Source organism: Plectropomus leopardus, chromosome 11 (genome assembly GCF_026936395.1).
Source record: "Plectropomus leopardus strain MGB_pleo_1.0 chromosome 11, ASM2693639v1, whole genome shotgun sequence".
NCBI classification, from domain to species: Eukaryota; Metazoa; Chordata; class Actinopteri; order Perciformes; family Serranidae; genus Plectropomus; species Plectropomus leopardus.
Genome location: NC_142186.1, coordinates 7,707,334 through 7,734,203, shown reverse-complemented (window position 1 = coordinate 7,734,203; position 26,870 = coordinate 7,707,334). Strand labels below are relative to the sequence as shown.

Sequence of the window (26,870 nt, the reverse complement as noted above, 5' to 3'; positions counted from 1 at the left end):
TGGAGGATTGATTCTGAACAATGTGCCATCTCACGGACTGTAATCAAGCCTCATTATTCATTCTTTACCACCCCAATCTGGGTGCTGGAGACACAATGGCCGACCCTTAAGCAGCGTCGCTGCCTCGTGACTGTGTGACCACTGCCTTTCTTACTCTCTCTCCTCCACTTTACAGCTCTTGCTTCGCCATCTCTTTACGTCTCTTTTGAATCATCCGCTCTCATCTTTCCTCTTTGCCCTCTCTTTTTTTCACAGAGCGGGCTGCTATTCAGTGTTCATTTCCTCTCTAAATTCTCCTTCACTCGCCTCCATCAAACCTTCTTGCATCAGAACTCTCCCTCACCACTTCAGTGATGCTGAAATCGCAGTCCTCATAAGTCTCTTCTTAATTCTCCCACAAATCTTTCATTTTCATGCACTTTTTCTCCTTTCACTCTTGTTAAAAATCAGAGTTGTCAGACTGAGTAACAGGGCCGTAACAACCTTCATTCTCCCCAACCCCTCCTCTTGGAAATCCAGAGGGGGTGACAAAGAGCTAATTTCTGCCATTATTACCATACAGACCTTATGCCGTTAATCTGCAATAAGTGAAATTCATTATCCTGATGACGGGGTCTCTAGGAGCAGCAGAGAGAGAGACGGAGACAGGAGAAAGGAGAGAGCTGATCAATAACTCAATCTGCTGCCCTGCATGGGGCTCCATCTCCGCTGTCTCAGACTGTCAGTGTGTCTGAGGAGGAGAGGCAGGAGCTACAGCCCGCACCGTCCTCGTCCTAACAGCACGCCGCACGATCAATGGACACAATCTAATCAGCCACTATCACCACCAATGACTTTTAGCATGTAGGGCCCGGCATAATAGCATTAGGCAGACGGGAGTGTGGGGTTGAGGTGCGCTGCTGAAGTTCAAGGTCATGCAAGGGGTTTGTGAAAGCTGTGAAGAGTTGCAGCAAAACACAGCTGACAAGTGCTGAATGCAGAAGATGGGACGAGGAAGGAATCGACCAACACAGATCCTAATAAAGAATAAAGAAAGAAAGAAAAGAAATTATTATTTGGTTCTTCAAGTTGCAAATGTGCTTATACCAGATGATTGGAGGTACAAGTGCTTTTATTGAGTAATCAATGTTTCTTAGAAGTCACTGAAAATGAGCTGATTACAAGGAATTGTGATCCTAAATTCTCACTAATACAGATTTAAAGATGCGTTCAAAAACATTTTAGTGTTTCTTCTTAAACTTTATTCTGTTGTAGTAACAAAAACTCAAAGATACTCTCTGACATTTTTCCTTCAGGTTAAGGCAAATTTCAGACTTTTTAAGACTGTTTTAACGCCACTCAGAATGAAATTTAACAGCAATTTTACAATAACCAAAAACATCAAACAAAAACATCGAATACTTTGGGTTAGAAACAATTTTGTCCAAATATTCATTTGACACAAAATATGTCTTTTGGTCAAGTTAAAAAGTTATACAATCTACTTCAAATGTGAAAAAAAAAAACCCCAAAACTGTCAGTGGTGCATGTGCGAAACAATGAACCTATTATCTTATCAAAAAAGTATCCATTTGGTTTGCCTAAAAAAAGCTTGTTTGTTTTCATTTGATATGACATGGTGTTGTTGGTTCCTCTATCCTGATCTGCATGACATTACATTTAGTAAACTATTTTAAATAATAGATATTACAAATTATTTTAAGAAAAAAAATCATTTTAAGACTTTTGATAGATTTAAAATATTTTAAAACCATTCAAGACCTTACTTTTAGATTAATTAATTTAATGTCTTTTTAGACTTTTTAAGGTTTAGCAGGAACCCTGCTTTGGAATCACTTTGGCTTTGTAAAAGATTTTTTGAAGCATTTAATTTGACCATTTATACTGAAGAGGAACACAATATGTGTTGTGGGTAGAGAGGAGGGTTCCAAATTTAGAATGGTACATGTCTTTAACCACCAGGTCAAAACACCCCAGACTCCCACTGAAAACATCCTTGCATTCAAATAATGTAAGGGGTGCTTTGTTTCAAGTGAGACAATGAAATAGGATTAAGGAAGTCTGGTTTGAGTGACAGATCCAAGAAATAGCATATCAGATACCAGAAAAACTGCACAGCGGTTTATAATACTTAAGACAGGATTTCACAACTCTGAAAAGTTATCATTGTGGCAATGTATAAAGCTTTTATGGTGACACAAATACAAGATTATCGGTGGAAATGCAGAGTTCATGTTGAAAAGTAAACTACCGGGAATGTGTTTGCACGTATTTAGTTGGCCAACATGGTGTCTTGTTGAATTATTAAAATAAAATTTGAGTGTCTTATATATATATATATATACACCACCATGCACATCTAGTGGGTATAAAAGAATGATTGAGAGGGATCACTTTTGTGTGAGTCTATATATAGTAACAGGCCTACCCTTTATATAGAGGGACACATCTTTTCAACATGGCAGCTTTACCAGCAAACACTACCAGAAAAGGCACTTAGCTTGGCCCCAGCTATGTTATGTATGTAATGGTGACCATAATCGTCATTACATTGAATATATCTGGTTAGGCTAATTAGATCATTAGCTAACAAATCAAATGGAAAATCTGCCGCCTTTTACGTGGATTCTTCAATTATTGTTGATGGTAAGTGTAGTCAGCTGAAGCAATAAAGTCCTCAGTATAGCTGCGTTCTCCTGCTTGCGTAGTCATGCGTACATGTACCAGAATGGCCTCCTATGTTAACCAATTGGGCTTTTCATACAAGCTGCGCCACAGTGTGACTTACGATTTGTAGCAATAGTTTGGGGATCTGGTCTATTTTCTCAGCAAGCTGCAAAAGAACACTGTGATAATCTATAATAAATTATATAATGGATATATAAAATATGATGTAAATGGTCTGATTCTGATAAATGATATATATGCATCCAATGCTTGCCAAACCTTTTGATTTTCCAGCTGTTCTGCTGGAGTTTTATTTCCCAGATTTTCACTCACCTCGTGATGAAATTTCAAAATCAGCCCATCCACTCTATTAATGAGAAATAACCTTTTATCTCTGCTGTTTGTGATTGGGTTTAAATTACATACTAACTCTACAAATTTGTCAGTTTTGTCTACTGAGAGAGAGAAAGAAGAGCAGAGGAGCAGAATCACTTCCTCCTCTCTCTGCTACACTTCTTCCACAGTATATTCTGTGTCAAATTAATACGGTTGAATATCCAAGTCAACCAAAACACTGTTAAATGCATTAGCATCCATACAATCTGCACTCATATTTTAGGATGCCATTTCCGCTGGTTGAAATGTAGCCATTTTGCAATATAAGCAAAGAGAACAAGTAAGAGGCATCTAGAGCACGCCCCCATGGCGAGTTAAAATAGGCTGTGGTTCTTCCTTGCCTCCAACAAAATCACTGTCTTGCAAAACGACGACACTGGATGCAGGAAGAACAACAGATTTTGAGTGAGAGGCCAACCTTCAGTTTACAAAATGGATGGGAGAACGACCTGTACATTCTAGGAGTAAATGACCAGAAAATCATTGTTTGCACAAAGGCAAACCTAACCTAAACACCACTCACCACACGCACACATCTCTCTGTGTCGCCACTTTACACTCAAGAAAACGTCCTCTTTCTCTGGTCACCGTGATTGACATTTGCTGTAAAAATGGAGGGTATTTTGATAACAACGGCAGTTTCGCAGAGCCAACAGCAACCACATCACAAACTTGCTGTTACTTAACTTACTGGTGTGAAAATGCAGTGAACGCACAAACATACATGAGGAATTTCGCTGCGGGTGATATTTATTTATCTCATAGCTGCTACACATGCAATGCAATGCCTCTGTTAACTCACTGACCTGAGATCCGTAGTTTTGCTTCCAAGCTGGAAAGCAAACAAAAATCACACTATTAGCAATCCGTTTCCCACACTGATTGTGAGAATGGTTAAGGCAGTTGATAATGCAGCAAATGTTCACCATCCCACTGCGTTTTTAAATTATGTCAGTCTGTTTGGTTTTTTCATATAAAGTTTTACAGTTTGAATTTGGCTCAGTGGGACGTTCAGAGTGACAATAGCATTCATGTGATAAAGGAAAAAAGCAGTGCTAACAACAAACATCAGACAAGTTGCTTTGAGCTTTTAATTCTCTACATCTAAGCAGAATAGAAAAGATAATGTAAACTAGGAGCCTTACAGTGTGGAATCTCTTTACTTCTGTCATTGCATCGGGTCTGCTGCAGCCTCTATCAAAGAGTAGCGTGACAGTCAAGAAAACCCACCCCGCAGCAAAATCTGGGAACCAAAATGTCCCCAGAAGCACACTGCACAGCACACTGACTAGCAAAAAAGAATGCCTGGCTTGAAGCAATCTGTTTCGATTGAGCGGCCTCCAACTGATGACTCCAACCTCTGACTTTCAGGGGACAGCCCTACCGAATGAATATAGTTTCCATGTCCTTAAGTCCCACAATGTTTTGTGCTGCTCACTACCACCGACCTCACAATCCTTATCTCTATAATATTTAAGATTAAATATCAAGATTCTTACATGTTTAGGTCTGAGAGTTATTATCTTATCTTGAAACTGACACTTTAAGTACATGTGGCTGCACATTAATGTTACTTACTATATACTTTAGTTTTGTTTCTTGATTTGGCAACTTAAAATGATTTAGCAGAATAAAAACACCAGCAGTAACAATAGATCACCTCAGATATTTCACAGTGTGGGGAAATCTGATACCCTGACTTCTAATAAAACAGAAACTGTTGGTGACCGGGCTCGCCACCCTGCTCCCTTTTAGTGATTAAATATACCCTCCCCACCCCATACCCCTTAGCGAGAACTGTGCTTTAAATCCTACAGCTCCTGCAGATCGATTGGGCTTGCCCCAGCTCCACGGCCATAAACCCACACGGACGTATATCTGATAGAGAAAGCTGCAGGAAGCAGGTTTACCCACGATAGAACATGATGAAAATGACAGATTTTATGTCCCCTGCCATGTCGAAGAAACACCACCGCTGAGCTGAGCCGCACTCCGACCCTTTCAGCCATCTCATCATCAGAAGCAAGACAGACTAACACTTTCGGGGAGAGCCTTGTGATCTCTCCGAACACAAACGTGTGATTTATAGCCGTTGTGGTGTGTGGTTGAGATATTTGAAATAAATGTTTAGGCTTAAAATGTCTTTAAGATGAAACCCACACAATGTAATTCATATCAAGCAATTAGTCAGAAAACACAGTCATCAAATTTTCCAACTTGTTCTTTCTCCACCTCCTGCGTGGTCGGAGAGAGGTTGAGCCAAGCCGACTACAGAGTGACAGCTGATCTTCTGTCCACGCAGCACGAAGCATGTTAAACCCCCGACCCCCCGCCTCCGCACATATCGAATCTGCGGCCCTCGCATTTTCTCCATCCACTTTCGCTCCTCGATGGCGAATGCCCTTGCAAACTCTTACTCCCTCCTTCTTTTTATCCATTAGGATGAAGGCCACTCCCCCCACCTCTCCATGGGGCCTCTTTGTAACTGTCGAGGAACCCTTTTCACTTTTTGTTCTGTGGGCCTTCCCAGGTCCTTTCTCTGTTGATATTCACACCATCTGCCAGCAGCGGAGGAAGGTGCACACAGACCCAACAAGCACTGAGACAGCAAGATCTCCAGGGTCGTGGTGCTCGCTTCGTCTTTGCGCACCATGTTAAAAACACACTTTTAACAACTGGTGTGCTGCAAACCAAAACATATACTTGCAGCTACCCAGGGACCTAGCTTCTGCAGTCTCACCCCTTGTTTGCAGTGGTACGTCCTGCTAAGTCCCCCCCCAATAGAAGTGGCTGTAAAGAATCACTCAAGCCGCACTAAGCAGCTGCCTGTGAGTTAGGTCATTTTCCCAGGAGCCACAGAGTGGGCATTGGCAGGACCTCAAAAAGAGGGGACACCATCTGTTCAGCGCTTGAAAAGGTTGGTGACACCTTCTGTGGTACCAACAACTTCTAATTAAGTGGCCAGGAATGCAGCAGCAGCTCCAGCGCATGATTGGTGGGCTTGCTTTAGTTATCCTGACGACAACACAGCAGACCCCCGGTCGGTTTCACGCACCTCGCCACCACATCTGGCCATTGGCTAATGAAAAACTAACTAAGAGAGAACACAATAAACACTTGAGGGAGGTGACACATGACTGAAGCAGGCAAAAAAACCCCTATATTTACTTTTGTTTTCGATGATTTCTTCCCCTTTTTGTTCCTCTTAATTGAATCTTTATTAGGAGCATTGAAAGCTGCATTAGCCCTATGGTCAATCCCAGCGTGGCTATATCACGATGCACTAATTTCATTAATATCAGGATTTAAATGAAATAACAAATGGACTTAACATTCGTCTGATTTCCATCGCTCTTACAGCCAAATCTGCTGCTCAGAAATGTTACTAATTAGGCTTATTAAGTAATTAAGAAGAGGTCTTAATTATATCTGCGCCAGTGGGACCTGCACGGCTGTAACCATGAAATGCTGCACCGCGCTGCTCAGCTTTGTTGGTTTGCTTGTTATACAATTTCCATTTAAATGTTCTGTGTGTTTTTAAGGAGAGTACAAAAAAAATTGGAATACATTTTTTTGGCTGTATTAGGCAAATATCTGTCTGGCTTAAAATTGCAGAGAGAGGAACACTCAGCAGCCTTCAACAGCGCAGCCTCAAAATGTCAAGCGCATTACCTTGCAAAGAGTTAAAAGTTTAATGAAATATATTGCGGGGAGGAAAATGAGGGGTTTGGCACAGGCACAGACTTAGTCTCAAGAGAATGGGCACTGAGCGGCCCTCTTGGTCTCTATAGCCATCAGTCAAACTAGCAGCCACCCGTCCCCTTCTCTTACACAAGGAGACTTCTCTGGAAGCCACAATGATCTATACCCCATGACCTCACTCTCAGTGTCCAACATATTTTGATTTGTAGCTCGAGTGTTATTCAAACACAAATTCAAAAGAGGATGAAATTCAGCAGAGAGCTTTTGTTGGACGCACACCAAGGTACAGTCCTTTTAGATGTCTCTGCCCTTGTGGGGAAAGAGAGAGAGAGTGAGTGAGAAAGAGAGTGAGAGAGAGACAGAGAGGATTGAGTGTGCGCTGCGCTACAAGCTTGGCATAAGATTCCCTCCCGGGTCCCGAGTGCTTTTCTTTCACTCCGGACAAAGCAAACACTGAACCGGGAGCCTTTGTTTGCCTCTTCAAAGGGACGAGTTTTTGATGCTATATCACTAAATGTGATGGAGCAAACAGAAATGTAATGATCAAAAACAAAGCCTGTTTTTGTGTGTGCTCATTGACAGGTATGACATCTGCTACATGATTTCAGCATGGAGGCCACAGAGTTCAAAAGTGTTGCATTCCAACGGTGATATTAAAGAATATGCCATGTGATCATTCCTTTCAGATCAGTTTGAGGGCATATGACATTTTTGTTTGCACTATGACAAAGACCTCAGTGAGTTTAGATCAAATCCATAAAATAGAAAGCAAATTTGCATAAATTGTCATGTTAGTTATGTTTAGATCTGGAATCGAAAAGCAGAGTTCCCACACAATTTTACCAATTAATTTTCAAAACTTTCCCGTAATATTTTACCTTATTTTCATGATTTTATCTAAGCAATTTAAAATATTTGGGCCTATGCAACAATATAGCCATGTATTAAACATGCACTTCACAGACATTTGCAGAGAAATAAACTTGCATAATTTTCTTACTTTACTTGCTAGTTAGAGTTGCAGCAGTACACTGGTTTTAAGGTTTAGCGTGATATGAACGTTATTTAGTTATCACTAAATGGTGACGTGGTTATGTGTGCGGTTGAGTCTTCTGCTTTGCAAATTTCAGAGCAAATTTATGTTGCCAACAACTTGCTGTGAGCTAATCGTGGCGGTAACATAATTTAACTCTGAAGGAGAAAAAAGAAAAGAAAGTTGAGGAGGATGAGTGCGCAGGCTGTGGTGGAACTTTATTTTGAAATTTCTTCTGTTTTTCGACCCCCCTAGTAAAATATAAAAATTGCTACTTGTACATGAATTATGCATTAGTGGATGTTGAGGGGAGCACAGGGTCTCTATAACCCCCCACCCGTCTTGTAGCACAGTAGGGTGGAGTGGGGTGGTTTGTATGTGTGTGTGTGCGTGTGTGTGTGTTAGTGTGTGTAGGGGATTGGGTGGAGGGGTGTGCAGGCACCCCTCTGTTTGCCTGCTGCACCTCCCTGCCGGGAGACACGGCACCCCCTGCAGGAGGTGGAGCGCTCCACTTCCCCTGTCCCTCGGGGCGAGTCAGTGTATGTCACACACAAACACACACTCGGCTCATTCAGCCCAGTTTATCTGCTGACCCATCAATCAAATGCACACACACACACACACACACACACACACACACAAAATTAACATCAACATTTTGCATCTGTGCATACAACTGAAGTATAACAATACTTCAGGCTGGCAAAGGAAAGAAATACATTCGGTTGAGTCAACTTCAGAGTTCCAAGAGAGGAAGTTAATGGGGAATAAGGAGCAGAGCTAAAAACTGAGATGCCATTTGTTTGTCTTAATAAACCCATTATGTCTAAATAACACACACACCCATAAAGAGCCTCCACTTCCTCTCAATTAGCCAACAAGTACCCACACATAGATCCACTCTCCTTTCACAGGAAACAATATCATTACATAGCTACAATAACATTAAATGATAGTGGGATTGTTAGTCTGTGGATGAGCTATATCTGTAATCTCCCTCCATGCACGCTCACACAGATACACACACTTTCTCTCTCGCTTCTAAAACACATGTATATAGACCACAGGCTCAGTCACGGAGTAATTGGCTCAGCAATGAAAAAAGAGGAGGTCTGGATAATTAATTAATCTATCTGGCTGGGGCAGAGACACAAGGCCAGTTTTACAACCCCACCAGGGAGACTGAGGGAGAGAAAAACAGAGAGTGGGAGAGAGGAGGAGTGGGGGTGGGCTGTGGGGCTGTCCATAGACAATCTATGGCCTTCCATGAAATACAAATGGCTTGCAAGAATGCATTGGGTGTGTATATGCTCACATTTAACTTACATAGACATACCAGTCATATTCCACATTCCTTAGATCTGTGCACCCTGATCAGCACACGCAGGCACATAAAACCACAAAACTGCCAAATGCATGCACGCTCTCTGAACTTCACATTCATCTTAACTTAAAAAGCCGACCGACAGAGTTGTGAAGTTATTGATCTTCAGTCAATTCACAGACAAACCAAATTGGAACAATCCCGACTGCTCCCCACATATTTTCTAAACAAGATTACGTTGCTTTATTTACAGTGATAAACGTGGGAAAAATCACAAGACGAGATAAAATTCTGATAAAATCCTTCCCTCTGAAACTTCAGCTCTTTACTTCTTCTTTCTTACAAGGGCACTGACTATTGGATTTTTGGTTTCTTCTCATTTTTTAATGATTGAGGCTGGGTATTGAGCTTTATTTTTTTGGTAGCAGCAATAAATATGTTGAAGCCCATTTTCACTGCAGAAACTTTTTTTCTCCAAAGGCTCAGAAACAATTTTGGGAGCTCAGAAATGTTACCTATGTATAGTCCCTGGTGCCAAATAGTCCTAGCTCTGGGGTTAAGACTTTTGGAAGATCCAAGAATCTTTTCTGGCAGAAGGCATCGCTCAGATCCCTTCCACATCTGCATGTCTCCTGTGTCATTCCCTACATTCATTCAAGTATTAATTACACAACAGTACAAATAAACAAACACTAATACTCTCTGTTATTTCCTCAGGTGTGAAAATTGCTTCTCAAATGCTGCTGTTTTTTAGGTAAAGGAGCTAATTTGCCTAAAATTTACAGTTTTTCATTATACATATTTATTTATGCTGCATCAATGTGCTTCTTGAATGGTCCCGTATTCCAAGTTGGGAAGTTGTTCTTCCGAATTTGGTGTGTTCATGAGCTTTTAAGACGTAATGAAGAAACAGCATGTACGCTAAGGAAGATCCATGTTGCAATTAAAGTATGCTGAAACAGTTAAAAGCTTTAGATAACACAGCGAATATTAATATGCAACATGTGAATTGTTAAAAAAGTTTCTTAACATCCCTCCGTCATGTTTCTACGTAACATGACGTAAATTCAGTATCCACACTACGACCAAAAACTTAAACCAATACGCAGCCCAACTGGTAGCTATAGAAATGAATGTGACTTGACACCATTATATAACAGACCTGATGACAGGTAAGAATCACCTAAAATGCCTCATGGAGCATACAAATATAAATGAGCCTGAACCAAACAAATTTGGAAAGCCTCTGTAAAAGCAATAGAAAATCATATAGTATTGAGAACATACTCCTCTTAAGAGAATCGCGTCAAAATACACTTCTTGGCTTCTTAAAATCCTGGCAGAGGAGTGAGATGAAGAGTGGAAGAGAGGAGTGCTGCTTTTCCAAAATCCCAGACAGTTTGTCTGTCAGACTCAGGAAGGGATCTGGAACTTGAGAGTATTCTTTCCCCCTTTTTTCACCATGAGCTTGTGTTAGTGGTTGTCAGATCTAACAACAGAATGGGAGAACACAAAACACACACACACACACACACACACACACACACACCCCAGCTGAGGAGGGAAGTGGCAGGTACATCACGTCTATGGTAACAGAACAGCAGATGGAACTGGCAGGCACACACAGCACCTTGTGCTTTGACACAAACTCACACATACTCTTGCATGTGCACACATTCACTTGTTCATACGTTACAAAAACGCACTGACACAAACACGCAAGAACAAGCTGCTTTTACCTGACGGTGACGGGATATTACGCCTGAAAATAAATAAACAGCCATGATCCACACATGTGCTTAAGAAGATGTGAGTTTGACTTTCTCCTGTCAGTGTGCTGAGTGCAGGCCAGCTATAAACGGCTCCTTCCTCAGGAAGAAGGGAGAGGTGTCAGATTGTTGGTCCTGGAAGGTGTTGTCTGTTTCTGACCTGTCTCTCCGGGGCACTGTATGAGCGACGGCGTAGCTACTGGCCCTGATAATCTAAGAGATAAATCATCTTTAGTCACTCTCTAACAGCCTGACAGACAGACAGGCCTAAGTACCTGGGAGGGTGGCAAAGGGACACTTTAAAATCTCCAGTGATGAAGAGTATTGCAGTGAAGAAAACAGTTAGCTGCCCCGAGCTCCCTCCTATCCCCCAGAGTCTCTGGCTGCCATTTTGGCTGCGTCTCAAGGCGCTATTTCGGCTCTATCTCATGTCACCGTCCTGGCTGTCGTTCAATTCTCACGTTGGCTCCCGTTCAGCCTCCATTCTGGCTCCGGTTCAAGCTCTACGGTGGCTGTGTTTTGGGGGCTTCATTGTGGCTCTGTTTCAGCAAAAAAAAAAAACCTCCTCCCCCTCCTCCCCCTTCAGTTTTAGCACCCCAGGTAGCTGGCCTCCTGCCCAGCCTGCTGATCAGTGGGAGATCCAGGCTCAGGCCTTTTGTTTGGGGTGGCATTTTGCCTTTGTTTTCCCATCTCGCCTGTAATCTAAACACCCAAAACATCTCATGCTTGACAAATCGGCCCTGAGACGAGGGAGCAGCGGAAGACAAACGGCTGGAAGCGGTTCAACCCCAGGCAGGACTGATGGTGTCCGACTGGGCCTGACCTCCCAAAGGTTAAAGACACGTTCACTTACAAAGCAATCAATTACCCAGGCTGTGTGGGCGCTTTTAACCAACCTCCCCTCCTGCCTTCCACACAGCCGGCGTTATTGATGAGGGTCCCAGTGTACAGCACACTCCAACCTGGAGTGTGTATTACATTTCACAATTGAAATAAATCTCAGATTCTTGGTGTTACTGCCTACCTGAACCTCTCTCCTGCTTTATATTGTCTCTCCCCCTCCTCCACCTCCTCCTCCTTCCTGCCTCCTTCCCTCCCTCCTCTCTGCAGGTTGTTGTAGCAGGTTTATTCTGGTAGTTTGGGCTCCGTGGGCCCCGGCAGGCCCCTCAGCTGTTCCGCTGGGTTTGTAATTACCATTTCATTAAGAATGACAGTTTCGGGGGTTGAAGCACCATTTCATCCGGGTCTCGTGGGGAAGGAGCTTGCCAAATTTCCAGCGTGAGTGGCAATTATCTCTCTTCGTGTCTGCAATTCACCATTTTGTACTTAGTGGCTTGACAACGGCTAGGAACATTTTGTTGGAGTAATAAGAGGTCTGGGATATTTACACTGTAGCCCACTCAGGCTTAGCTCTGTGAGCAGACTGATATGAGCTATCAGAGGAGATAGAAACAAACTAGAGGAAACACTACAGAGACAAGCACTTCACTACTTCTTCAGCTGGTGTGGAGCCTTTAGAGTTGATTCCAGGTTCAATTTATTTCATCACTAAGGTCATTCTGGGTCGGAGTAACTGCTCATGTAGTTTAGTTTCATTTCGGATACAATCATGAGTTTGTTTTATTGCACTTTTACTTCCTGTTATGTTTCTCTTTTGGCCAGTAGGCAGAAATGACTCGTAATCTCAGCAGAGCAACTTGGTTCAACCATAAAAGTTAAACCCAAGCATTACAATGTGTTTTTCTGCCATTTAAGGGACATCTTAAATGTGTACTTTAGAACTGTATTAAAATATATATGAATAGATCTGTTCCCAGCAGACTGATGAGAAATCAGTTTAAACTGAGTATGTGATGTACAATAAGTACAGCAGCAGAAACTCAACCACTTTACTGGTAAACATCTTTCATTTTTATGTGAACTGCGTGACCTTCATTCTCTTTGAATGCCAACATTTTTATAATTGCCTTCTTTTGTCTCTTAATGTACATTTGAACACTCGCACATATTCATTTGCATACCAAGGTACGTGCATACACGTGTGTTAAATGGTAGTCTGTCTCATTACAATACTTACATGCCTACATTCGATTAAAAATTTTTTTAGTGGCTTTAGTTGTTCATCCTGGAGTGATCCCCTCCAAAAGCTTCACTACGGTGTTACAGATGTAGGACACAATCTGAAGACTTTGTTCAGTGTAAAAATGCATTTTTAAGTCCGGTCAAAGCTAATAAAAGGCTTCAGCAGTTGGAATTCCCCCTTTTTCCCATAGTAACAGTTTTGGTGACCTGTCATCCTGCAATATTGTGATTCTCTATTTGCACAATATAGTGTGACATTTATCTGTTTTAGGTCTGTTCACTTCCTTTTGATGCTACAGTTATGTTACTTTTGTCTCCAACCTTTAGTGATCACACAGCTTTTTCAGCCTTAAAGTTGGTTGCTTCACTTTCCAAAGTAAGATTTGTACATTTTATTAAAATTATTAAAGGACCCATGTTTAGGATTTAGTGGCATCTAGCAGTGAGTATTACAGATTGCCCCAAGCTGAAACTCTTCACAAGTATTAGGATTCTGTCAATGTTCATTGTACAGGAGATTTTTCCCAGGAGCTAAATTATCTGCAGTAGTCTCCTCTCATAAGAAAACAGACCAGGTCATTTAAACCGGTAAAATCACTGAATAATGCAGTTTCACGTTACAAATCAGTGTTTCTGCAATGCTGCTTGGCTCACTGCAGACTGGCTGCTAGCCCAGCACCTGCTAATGAGTGCTCACCTTTTTTCTCTGATAAGTTAAGATCCAGATGTTCAGGAAGTTTTTTGGGGAGCTGAATTATCCCCAGAGTTTTCTTACATCCCAGAACAAATGGACCAGGTGGTTTAAACCAGTAAAAAAATTAAATAAAGCCGTTTAATGCTAAATATGCAGTATATACATATATATATATATATATATATACAGTATGTACATATATATATATTTGTGACACTGCTCATCGTGAAGGGGCTGCTGTTTTGATTTATCCATTCTTGCCTACTGTAGAAGCCTGGCAATTCAACATGGCAGATCCATGGACAAGGAATCAGGAATCAACAGGTTTGGGTGAATAGCAGCAAAACTCAATGTAATGCATGCAGTTTTTGTCTATTCTTGACTTTTTAACTGTATCCATGCTGAACTGCAGTGAGGGGATACAGGAACACAAAGAGAAAAATTAGGTGGAAGCCCAATAAGGAAGACTTTTAAGATCACAGATTAACTTTGAAACATCAGCAAATTGGCTTGATTTCTTTCAAAAACAAAAAGGTCATGAGCAATTTGACAATGTACAATCCAAAATTTAGCTAGAAATTAGTAAAAAGCTCCAAGAAGAAGTATCTGAAAATAGCAAGAAAATAAAGGGGGACAAAAGCAAAGCATACAATGAAGTGACCTAAAAAGAAATGCAAAAAAATTAAAAATTAGTTAGTTGTCAGCAATAATGTGTTAATTGTGAGGCAATTAATGTCCCTAACACATGTTAATTGCTGACATTTCTGTTTTTAAGAGGCTGTACTGGGCTGAGTTTTAAAGCTATAGTGATGATACTAATATGATATGAAAGTAAAAGACCTACAGAATCTGGTTATACCAGTGCTAACTTCACAGGAAGGGGGTAAAATAATACTCCAAAGACTTTATACTTATACTTTAAGACACATTTTGGCAATGGAAAAACAGCATGGTCACTTCACTATGCCCTCAAGATATCCAAATGAAAATGGGTTCTGTGGGTCCTCATGAGTCTCCCCTTTACAGACATGTAAAGGGGAGTCTTTATGCTAGTCCCATGCAGTATTTTGCTGACACTTCATTCCCAATAAAGACAATCTGGAAAGAATTGCTTTACCTTGTGAATGAGGACCTCAAACTGTTTTTTAATGCAAAATAATGGAATTGAAAACGAAAATCAAAAATGTGATTAATTGTGATTAACTATTGACATTGTGCAATTAAAAAAATAATTGTTTGACAGCCCTATATACTTTGTAACATAATTTTAATATATAATCCTAACATTCATAAATAACATTATGGACTTTTTCCCTTTTTTTGATATTTTCAAATATTTGTTTCTTTTTCTCTCTTGTTTTTTAACATCAATTTTCATCAATTTTGTAAGGTTTAGGTAGTTGTGAAAGGGTTAAGGACTGTGAATTTTCACCACCACTTCAGTTTAAAATGAGACTGCGGGGCCAATATAGACAGGAGGAATTATAATTATAATTGCAGCCAATAAGTCTTCTAATATGGACATACAAGTATTGTATTGTGTGAATGTTTATATGTGTGTGTGTGTGTGTGTGTGTGTGTGTGTGTGTGTGTGTGTGTGTGTGTGTGCGTGCGTGCATGCGTGCATGTGTGCATGCGTGCGTGTGTCTGTGTAAATGACAGCAAATAGGAGACAGGAAATGTGCGTGCCTCTTAAGTGTCTGTCTGTCTCTGTGTTTACTCCTCCCTCTTTAAAACAAAAAAATGGCAGGCATCCACCGTGTTGAGTTATAGTGACATGACTCACGCAATGTCTACTGCGAGTGACGACTGCAGCTCTTTTAATTGCATGTCTGCTCTGAATGATGGGATACTTAATTCCTACACATTCCACACAATTGCTTTTCACACTGGCAGAGGCCTGGGGAGGCGGCGGAGGCTTTCTGTGGCCATATGGAGAGGGAGGCAGAGCCCGGGCTGAGTGATCGGGAGCTTACCGCCTCATCCCTGCACCAGACTGGCTGCTATACTGTACTGAAGCTGCAGACAGGCACACGAAGCAACCCACTAATGAAACACGTTCCACACAAACCACACACACACACACACACACACACACACACACACACACACACACACACACACACACACACACACACACACGCAACCGGGATGTGGTTAGATTTAATTTAGCTTTTGTCTCTATAACACACTTCCAGATAAATAAGTAAACACACACTCATCAGCAGGCTCTTAGTTGCACTCAAACACACACATATGCACAGAAACAAGCTCACACACATCTCTAACATAAAAAACAACCAAACGCACAACAGAAAAAAAACACACCTTTGCACATGGTCTCTAACACACACACACACACACACACACACACACACACACACACACACACACACACACACACTCATGTCTGGTCTCACACCGCACACACTCAGATATGTTCTCAGTCACACACAGTCAGCTGTAGAAAGTGTGTTGACAGTCCTGTCAGCTCATGGTAGCACCATCAGGCTCCCTGCTGTCCCGTGAATGGGTCACTTCTCCTTCTCCTTCATCTCTCTTATCGCTTGGTCACATCGCCTGTTTTCAGTTCAGTCTGGAGAAAGAATAGCGCTGCTCTAGTGCTGCAGTAGCTGGACAGTGCTGTATCGCTCCAACCCCAGCTTCTGTGATTTTGGATTCTCAGCGGCTGACGAGTGATGTGGTAAAAACCAAACATACTGAACCAGCATGAATTTTAAACTATCCTGCTGCTCAACACATGTTTTCTGTGTGGACTTTCTTGGTCTAATCTGAAGTAATACAATAAGTCTACAGCCTGTTATGAAAACAAAATTATATATATATATATATAAATTATATATTAATGTTTTGAAAGATCCCCTCCACTCAAAAATGTGTGAGCAAAATTTGAGGTGTTTCTACATTCCTCTACCTAAGGCGGCGATGTCTGTACACTTTCCTAAAATCTACGATTCAAACATATCCAGGGCAAGCTCACGAAAGCTAATCACTGTGTAAAATGCAAATAAAACATAGTGTATGTAGAGCGGATTCATAACATGTACAATAATAAAAAAAATCCAAAGCAGAAGGAACATATCTTTCTGCAACTTTGATTACATCTGTTATAAAATGGCATAATAACAATGTGAACACACTGCAACATCGTAGCAGATATTGCTGCATGTTTCACAACCACTAATGCTGTGTGTCAAATGCACATGGCATGATGAACTGTCAATTTTCATACATTGAAAGTGGTTACCACTGCAGCCCTATAAACATGACGAACCTCTATGATGCTTCCTCTAACACAAATGCTAGCCATCTTGATGCACCTTTACTGGTCAATCTAGCGCAAACAGCATTAATAGTTAGGGTGCAAGGCCAGATCCAAAATTTCTCAACGAGGGCAAAAGAATAGATCTGCTTTCAGGGCCTTTTGGGGGGGTCAGGATAATGGCAAAGTCTTTGCTATCAATAGTATTTCTCATGTCATTTGCTTTCACTTGAATAAGTCTTCAAAGATATACATAGGTACGGTCCTTGGTTTAAATAGTGAATCTTAATATTCTTCTCATTAGTACTTGAGATATAAACAGGTTTTTCATTGTTCATGTATTATAAGCCAGTGATCCATGATTTTAGCTTTGCATAGTGGCATATCAACATCTGCTACAATGCAAAGCCGCATGAAACAATTGAGACTGATGGGAGTGTTATTCATTTAGAGGTGTTTGGTCAAATACCACATTATTAGATGAATTTTATAAATTTTGAACTAATGATTATGATAGATGAAAAAGTTCACAAAGACCATGATTGTCTGCACCAAATTACAGCACAATGTTGGGAAATTGTTGAGACATTCCGCTCTGAACCATACATGTTAACCAGCTGGTGGTGCTACTGTATGCGAAAAGTCGGGCAGTCACAAAGTCAGTAGAATTCATCCTCTTGGGTAAATGTATATCTGAACACAATTTCATGGCAATCCATCCGATTGACTTTTTTGGGATATTTCAGTCTGGGGTGAAGTGGAGGACTAAAAACTATAAGCTTTAAAGGATGGTTTCATTGTCTTGTTATGTCGTTAACACATAGTCCAAGGCTTTTCCATTTTGACATAGAAAATATTGCTGCAAAACTGAGACCTTGGAAGCATTTGGCTTTAAGAATGGTTCAAACCTGTGCTCAAAACTGTCATGTTCCTTGTTTTCTGATTCAAGCAGGTGTTCCTGCAGCTGTCAGTCAAACTAGTGTCTCGTGAAACTGGAAACATAAAAAGCATCAGTTCCTGAGTGCTAGAGATTTTTTCCAGAGAAAACCCTACCATGCGCTGGTGGTTCAGAGCTGTAAATATGAAAGCTTGCATCAACTGAGCATTCCTCAAATTGAATATTTCCCTATAAAATGTTATTGTATACCTTAAAACCTTAAAGTACCTTAAACATTTTGAATGTCAGCACAAGTATTAACAACCGGCAGAATTAATGCTAACATACTGGTATTGGCCTCAGATGCAGCGGTTAAATGTCAGCTCAGAGAACAGCCAGGAGTACTGTTCATTGATGTGACCCTGGAAATACCCTGGCCCCCACAGACCCCAGCAGGCCCCTGTGCATGCAAAGTAAGGAGAGAGAGACGTATAGAATATATGGAGAAAGACAGAGAGGCTGCTAATGCATTTAGTAGCCAGGCCTCGTTTAAGAAAAGCCCTTAATGACTTTAATTGATCTTTATTAGCTTCAATTAGAGACGGACACTGGGGGGAAAACAAGGTTGTGATTCCTGCAGATAGATCAGAGGAGGTGAGCGGGATCAGAGGGAAATCAAGGAGACACAGAGAGAGAGAGATGTACTGCCTATTGTTTTTTTTTTGTTTCTTTTTTATGTTTGTAATGTTTGGTACATTTAGTCTCGAGCTCACAGTGACCCATTACAAATAACGTAAAGCAGTTAACATGACTCCCTTGACTGTGGAGTTATGAGGAACAGTTTTGGTGACCTGTCCTGCAACCCTGTTGTAATTTAAAGCATGGGGACAAAAGGAGGGAAGCTTTTCACTGAAGACCTGTGCACAATTTAATTTGTTTAGTTTGTGCACACAGACATTAAAGGTGGGTTCAAACAGAGTGCCAGGTGAATTTTGAGGGTTGCTTGATTGTATACAAAGACAAGAGGAGAGGGAACAGAGTGGGGGCGATAAGACGCAAATTCACCCGTGTCGGCACAAACTGAGGTCAGGACATGTTAACTAGTGTCGTTTCAACGTATGCAAAAAACCTGCAGTAACCCTGGGGCTTTATGAATCTTTTTTTTTTTTTTTTTTTATAAATGTACCGAAATTTACACAAAGTGAGTGTTTCCATTTTTAGCTAGGGTACGGCTAATATCTGGACAGGTAGTACACAGGCTGGTAAGGGCAAACTGTCTGCACAAATGGTCCCCCAGCTACCAATTTTTGGTTCTAAAATCATGCGAAGAGTGGTACAATGTAACGTTTATGTAATGTTTTCAGCGGCAAGTTTTCTTTTAGTCCCGAGAATGTTAGTGTAAAATTCTCTATACACATAAAAAAAAGTTTAAAAAAAAAGATTTTTTTGAAGTTTTTTTTGGTTTTGTTTAAACATCTCACATTACATTTCATAATAAAATATTCTGTAATCTCAGGCCTGAATAAAATTTTCTGAATGTTGCTTTGAAAACGTTCTCATGTAACATTATGGGAATGTTTTATAAAAGAACATTCTATGATCTGTCACCTCTCAACGTCACCTAAACATCCTCAGAATGTTGCTGTTACAGCGTTATTATCTAGGTCAGCATTTAACCTTATGGGGTCATTATTTAAAAATAATAAAGATCCTTAAAAGAGTCTTTGAACATTAGATTACAATGGTTCTTTTTTAAAATATTATTATAACTTTGCAGGTAATGTTAGCCAATGTTGTGTGAATATTCCCTGCTAGCAGGGCCAGTGGTGTAATCAATGTGATTGATGTGAGTGCACATTTAAAGGTATTCAGAACAGAGGGACAGAGTTTAGAATAGCAACTACTCAGGCTGTAATGCATTTCAAACTTAGTGCATTTCCTATAGGTTGGGCTCACTGACATGAATTGGCTATTACACAACGTGTAGTTGGCCGGTAAACAGCGATCCATTAACAAACCAGACAGCACAAAGCATAGAGCAAAAACAAATCAGAGGTACTGTCTAAAAGAAAAAAGTATGCTGTTTTATATACACACAAGTGTGCAAATTCCTAAAGTACCTTCCTGGTATTCCTGGCATTAATATGGAAAAAATTGGATATTTGTGAATTTTACAAATTGTGTGAATACATCATATCATGATTACTAGTTTAATCTCCAAAACTTTAGGGCTGTACCCAACTTAGTATTATCTGGATTACTTGGAATCGAACCCCTGCAGCAAGGACACAGCCTTTGTACATGGAGCACCCGCTCTACCAGGTGAGCTACTAGGCACCTCAATTCATTTGTTTTCCATACAAAGTTTTAAAGTTTGAACGAGCTAAGTGGGACGTTCAGTGTGACAGCGGCCCTCACGTAGTATAGTTAACGAGCTAACTGTGTTAAGGACAAATTGTAAGTGTGCACTATTTTTGGCTGACACTAGATATCAAACAAAAGCCAGAGACTGTAACAAATTATGTTGCTATGAGCTGTAAATTCACCACTTCTCAGCTAAATGTCTCTCCTCCTCTGTGCCACTGCTCTCTATTCCAAAGAGTAGCGTGAAAGTCAAAAGCACTCACTCTGTAGCAAAATCTGGAGACCAAAACGTCCCAGTGCACTCCAATGAAAAAACAACTGCTCGACTTGAAGCATTCTCAGTCTACTGAGGGTCTCTGACTGATGATTCAAATCCCCGACTTTCAAGGGGAAGCATGAAAAATTTTGGGCAGTTATTGTATATGTCTTTCAGTCTATGTGCAGCATTTTAGCCTCCCTTTTTTAACCTTTATTTATTTTTGAAGGTTTCTCTCAGAGAAAGCTTCTGTTTTGCAGGAACACCCTGATCACATTCACAGAGTTCCACACATACACAGCTGGAGGTACAACCACAGAGTGAGCTCCTGGCCACTGAGCAGCTCCAATGAAGCGGTTAGGGTTAAGGGCCTTGCTCAAAGTAATGGCAATGTAAGAGAAAGTGAAAAATTGCTGGTTTTTCACTTTCCACACCCAGATTCATCCTGCCAGTCTAGGAATTGAACTTACAACATCCAAGTCACAAGAATGCTACCTTTTTCCTTTTTGCCTTTACTGATAGGATGGCAATAGAGAGAGATAGGAAAGGTGGGAAAGACTGGGGGGGATGACGTGCAGCAAAGGTCTGCAAGTTGAGACATCCATGGATGCTGCAAAGGCAGTGATGGTAGAGACAGAGGAAACGTGGAGAAAGAGGCCCCTTTTACACTGCCTGCTCAGGGTGGGAATATCACACCGTTATGCCGCCTCAGAATCGCAGAATGTAGGGAGCTTTATAAAGCAGCTAGCAGCAGTTAGCAGCTAAGAAGAAGAAGAAGAGCAACCAAAAATACAAATGCATTTTGGAAAAACAATGAGACTCAGGAGCTCCAAGCAGAGGATGAAATGAGTAGCCATATAACAAAATAGTAAATGATTGTTACTGCTATGTTAGCGCCATTGTCATTGTTTATAAAAAGCTGTCAACACGTATTTTATATGTCACACTAGAGGCCAATGCTGTTGTGTTCAATGTCACACCCGTCGCCTCTTTTGCTTCCACGATCCCGGCAGCGTGATGGGGCAGCGTTTTGCCACCAGATGCCACCAGTGTTTGGTTTCGAGTGAAAATGCAAAGGCGGTATAAAGAAGGGACTTTGCCCTGTAGCGCTGAAGAGGAGCTGAAGAAGAGAATGCCATGCAGCAAAGGTCCCATCCAGAATTAACCCTGCAATTTGTTATGTGTGTCAACCACCAGGCAACAAGGACGCCTGACTAATAACATCTCACAGCAAAACCTGGTATAGTACATACTCTAGGTCAGAAAAATGCTTACATTACAAAAGCTAGAGAATCACATATCAGAGGTCATGTAGACCATGACTATAACTGGAAAAAAATATTTTTTACTGGTTTGTTTGAGATAAGAAAACATTTTTATTTTCAACATCTGATCTCCATTTATTTCTAGCTTATTTATATTCACAAGTCAATACAATTGATGGTGTAAAATCACTTTTAACTATGCATACATTTTTTTTGCAAATAAATCTGTCCTACAAATAAAAATGTGCACAAAGCCAATACAGTACAAGCTAGCCATACTGTCTGTCTCTCTCCCAGCCCTGCAGTCCCCTCATCCAGCCCACCATCCATCCCTTCCTCTTCCCAGCACTGTGTTTGTGTTTCTAGGGGGAGCTGGCTGACCCCTGACCCCGGGCTAATGAGAGCGATAACGAGGATTAAAAGGGGGTGACTGGAAGGTGTCTGAGAGTGGGGTTTAAACAATTACACTGGGCTGCCAACATGCCTTTCTTCATGACTCAGGAAATTACAGTCTCCCTCTCTCTCTCCCCCCGCACTCTTTCAGTCGCACACAAAAGAAAGGGCTTATGGAAAATAATAAATTATCTCGGGGCCACGTTAACTTGGATGTAAATCGCCGGGCAATTATGTTTTAATAGCCCTTTAAAAGAATGAGTAATTGGGCTGACACTACTGGGGTTGATCAGGCTCACCCGTCTCTCTCCCTTTGTGCCCACTGGAAGCGAGCTCTGGGTCTGTGCGTCGGTCAGCCTATAGGATGACGGTATGTATGGTAGTCACTCAGTTAGCTTGAAAAACACTAATGGTGATATCAGGGAATCTGGATGACTATTATCATCATGCTTAAATTCAGACTTTACTGTGGTAAACCAAGCATTGTCAGCCTTTTGTTTTTTATTTTATTTTGGTTTTTTTTAAATTTTCTGTTACCTCTTTCTTTGTGACTAGTCATTTATTGTTAAGATATTTGTCCTCTTCACTTCATAGAGATCACTAACTTTTTAGGATTTTTTATGATTAAGTTTTTGGTGTTATAGTTGGCGTTCTTTGCTATGTCTCATCACCTATCGTGGCTATCTTTGCTGTCATTACTAATTAGGCAAATGTCTGTTTTTGGCAAACTAAACTTTATATACATATTAGGGGTGTAACACAAAGCTACTATATCTTTTTTTTTTTATTTCACAAAAATACCAGAAGTTGCTGGACATAGTCTAGAATGCCATATTTTCTGTGTTATATGGTTGTATATGCCCAAGATTAGCTGATAACAAAACACACAAAATAATAATATTTGAACTGTGCACCAGTCTTGTTTTGAACCCCCAAAAAGAGAAATTCTGTTCAGGTACAGGTGAAAATGAACAGTGGGGCTCTTATGAGTCACAATTTCATTGGGTCCTGTTGCAGGAATTTTCTTTAAATACTGTCTGTCTATGATTTAAAAAAAAATAAAATAAATAAAAAATGTCACTGGCAAAAAAAATGACTGGACTATAATATACCACAAAAAATAAAATAATATTTCCAGGTGAAAATGAGGCTGGTTAGAAGTGTCCATGAAAAACAAAAAACAAAAAAGTAAAAAAAAAAACACATAACTTCTAAGATGGTCTCTAACATAATTTTGTCTGTTTCCTATTTATTGTCAGGTTGTTAAGTGTCAAACTTAAAGGTATACTAAACAAGATTTTAAACATGATTTTCGGTTTCTGTTTGTAAACATGCTCTTTAGCGACAGTTAAAGTAAAAGTCAAACCCAGATTTACTCTCGCTTGGCTTTTCGCCTCATTATATTTGCTTTTTTTTTTGGCACTGTGTGTCTTGGATGCCTGCTGTTTCCAGTCTGGCACATCGTCGCTGCCTTTTTATAGAGCCCTGACCTCAACTGAGCACCCATGATTGCCCTGAACACAGAAAACAGGAATAAAAAGGCGTAAATACAAGCAGAGGGCAGAGTCTCTGCAGCTAAATACACTGCCACACATTTCTGGTGGAGCCATAAGTGATGACTAGGAGGGATTATTGTTGCATGAGTGGATATATTGTTTTTTGTTTGTTTGTTTGTTTTAAGGAAAATCCTGCATAGGTAATCTTTAAGCATTAAATCATGAGGTAAAAGTTACACCTGTGGAACATCAGTCAAGCTTTGTCTTCCACTATACAGCAACTCTGCAGAAAGCTGGTGAAAACATGTTAAACATGAACCTCATTGAATGTCGGACTATCCTTTTTTGTTTGTTTGTTTTTGTTTTTGCATAAAACATATTTAGATGCTAATACTAGCACTTCTTGTTGGCACTGTACAGACAATCATTTGGATTTACAGATGTTTAACATGTAAAAAAAAGAGCCTGCAATCACTGCAGACAGCAGGTTTAATGTCTGTGTGTTTGTTTTTAATTGTATTATGACTTTGAGAGGAAGTGACTTAACGTTTGTGGCAAATTGTGCCTCAAAAAAATGTGATGAATGTAAAGCTAATGAAAAATTATATTCATTCATAAATAAATAATAAAGGTGTATCTGTTCAGAGCAAATGTTTATCTTTATCTGAAAAACATATTTATATTAATTTACACCCCAAATAAATAGACAGTAAAGATGAAAGATGGCACATCAACTCATTATTTAAAAACAAAAAAGTTTTTTACCTTAAATAACATATGTATGACGGGTATAAGTCATGGATGTAAGCATGTGTGTCTAAATAGAAAAAAAGATGTCTGATGAGAACTTCCATCACTATAATTGTCCCCACTAACATGCACACATACACACATACACACACACACACACACACACACACACACACACACACACACACAGACAGAGGTGAGCAAGACCCTGGCCAGCTCCCTTTGACCTCTGACCTCTGGCCCGGACTGTGACCTGTGGATGATCAGGGTGTGTCTTGATTTGGCCACCATGGGGGGAAATGGAAGCAGGATCGATGCGAGAAGGAAAGAGATCACAACAGGCCAAACCTGGTGAGTCGAAAACCACCAAATGAGAGTGGAACAACACAAACAGCGGGGGAAGGAGGAGAGAAAAAAAGCGAAGAAAAATGAGATGGGAGAAAGAAGACAGAAAAAAAAATACTGATAGAGATCTGAGGCTAGAGCAAGTCTGACACACTAGAAGGAAATAATCAAAATCCCCGGCAGGATGTCGGACCTTACTGCAATGAACAAGCAAATGGTGGGATAAACCTATATTTATCTCTGCTACTTTCATCTCAGGAGGAAGACAAACGGGGTAAGAAATTGATCAGATGAGCATCTGTTAGGCTTGGCAACAGTCACAAGTCTGCAGAGACGGTTTTTAAACCCCATTTTTCAATCTCATCTCCATTACTGTCAACGCCGTGCGGGCACTTAAAGGACTGTTCCACGGTGAAAGAAGAAGAAGACGAGGGCCGTGTACGCAAATGCAGGCTACTGCACCTCACTTCTTCACCTTGTTAGTGGTTCCTTTTAGACAGAGGTTCTGTAATTCCTGCAGCCGCAGTAAGAGCTTGACACAGACAATTTGTGCAGTGAGTCTCTACAGGAGTAATGGAGTAAAAGAGTCAAATGTTTTTTTTCCTTTGATGATAACTCTTGTTCTTTAAAAATTTAAGGGCTATCTATATCTTATATCTGCTCGATCCTTAGTATATCTTTCGAAAATATAAGAGGTCAACTAATGTGTGTTCTTGATTGTCCATATTGAGATCACTGCCAGCAAGAGGGTAGAACACTAAGGATGTCTTTCAGTTAGTCACCCTGCTGGTGGATTGAGTAGGGTGTGAAATAACAACCAGCACAGCCTCTAAGGGACACTTGGGAGCACTTATACTCAGTATGTGTGTTCAGACTGCTGCAACTACTTTTGCAACTATCAATTCATAAGCCAAAAAATAGTAAAAATAAATGAATAAAGGGGCGCCCAGTAGTTCAGTTGGTAGAGTGGGCAACCAAATGCACAGAGGCTATATCCTCGCCGCAGCGGCTGCAGGTTTGATTCCGGCCTCGGCCCTTTGCTGCATGTCGTCCCTTCTCTCTGTCCCTTTCATGCTTAAACTGTCCTATTGTATGAAGGCTAAAAAGCCCAAAAAATAATCCTATAAAATAAACTGATAATTACATACATAAAAAACAAGTTGAAACTTTAAAATTGCCTATATTGTGGAACCGACCGTCCAAAAACAATATTTAGTTTACCATCTTATAAGACTACATATTGTCCTCAGACCATCATTGTTTTAGCCTTGTAATTTTTCAATTATTTTCAGCTTTTTTCAGTCATAAAGGACTCCAACTGGACCGCCCATAAGAGGGGAAAGGGGGAAGCTTATAAAAATAATCATGTTCATCCGAAACATAAGCAATGATAATCATATTTTGCAACCCTGCTTTCTAGACATCACATTTATATACTAATACCTTGTTTTGCCACAGTAACATAATTTCTGTGAGGACTATGGTCAGTGGTAACTTTTTTTACCCTGGGGAACAAAGCACTACATTTTGTACCGCACAGAAACTGTAGTGAGATGGTCGGGGGGAATGGACAGAATAGATAGCAGAACTTTGACACCAGAGACTGGTGGTCACTACAAGGTACTTTAAAAATGAAAAAAGAAATGTACCATCAGTTTTTTCTAATAAGTTCAGTGTCAAAGTTTTGTATCTGTGAAACGTATTTACTGTTGTAAATCAGTGGTATACAATGGTAATGTCTAGCAGACAGGGTTGGCTTTTGGCGTCATCTATGTATGCCTCTTCCTCTGGCTCACATCTTTGCCTGTGTTCCTCACCGAGGCTCTTTTATTCCCTCCTGAGCGGCTCCGTCACCCATGTCGCCGGGGGACAAGGAGAACGTGGCGTTTTCCCTGGATCAAAAATTTACGAGCAATTAAAAGTCGGCCGACGCCCGGCATCCATCAGCCCTGCGTGCTGCTGCCAGGCTGGGTGAGGGGGACTCGCAGTAAACCACAGGCTATATACTTTTATATCTGTTTTCCCTCCAAAGAGGGAAGGTTATGACAAAATTATGTTTTACTGTCCTCAGTTTCTGCTGCGATGTAGACATCTTTCACTGAACAGGCTCGTTGGAGGTCAGAGCCCCTGGAAAGGAGGAAGGAATAGAGAGATATGTGTAAAAGTGTGTGTTG

The 26,870-nt window shown here is 40.6% G+C and overlaps 1 protein-coding gene across 7 annotated transcripts in view; it reads right to left on the bottom strand.

Annotated features, from left to right (window-relative positions):
- LOC121946024 (neuroendocrine convertase 1-like) overlaps window positions 1-26,870 on the bottom strand; it is a 216,737-nt gene that overhangs the window by 39,421 nt on the left and 150,446 nt on the right. The gene's annotated exons all lie outside the window — the stretch shown is intronic.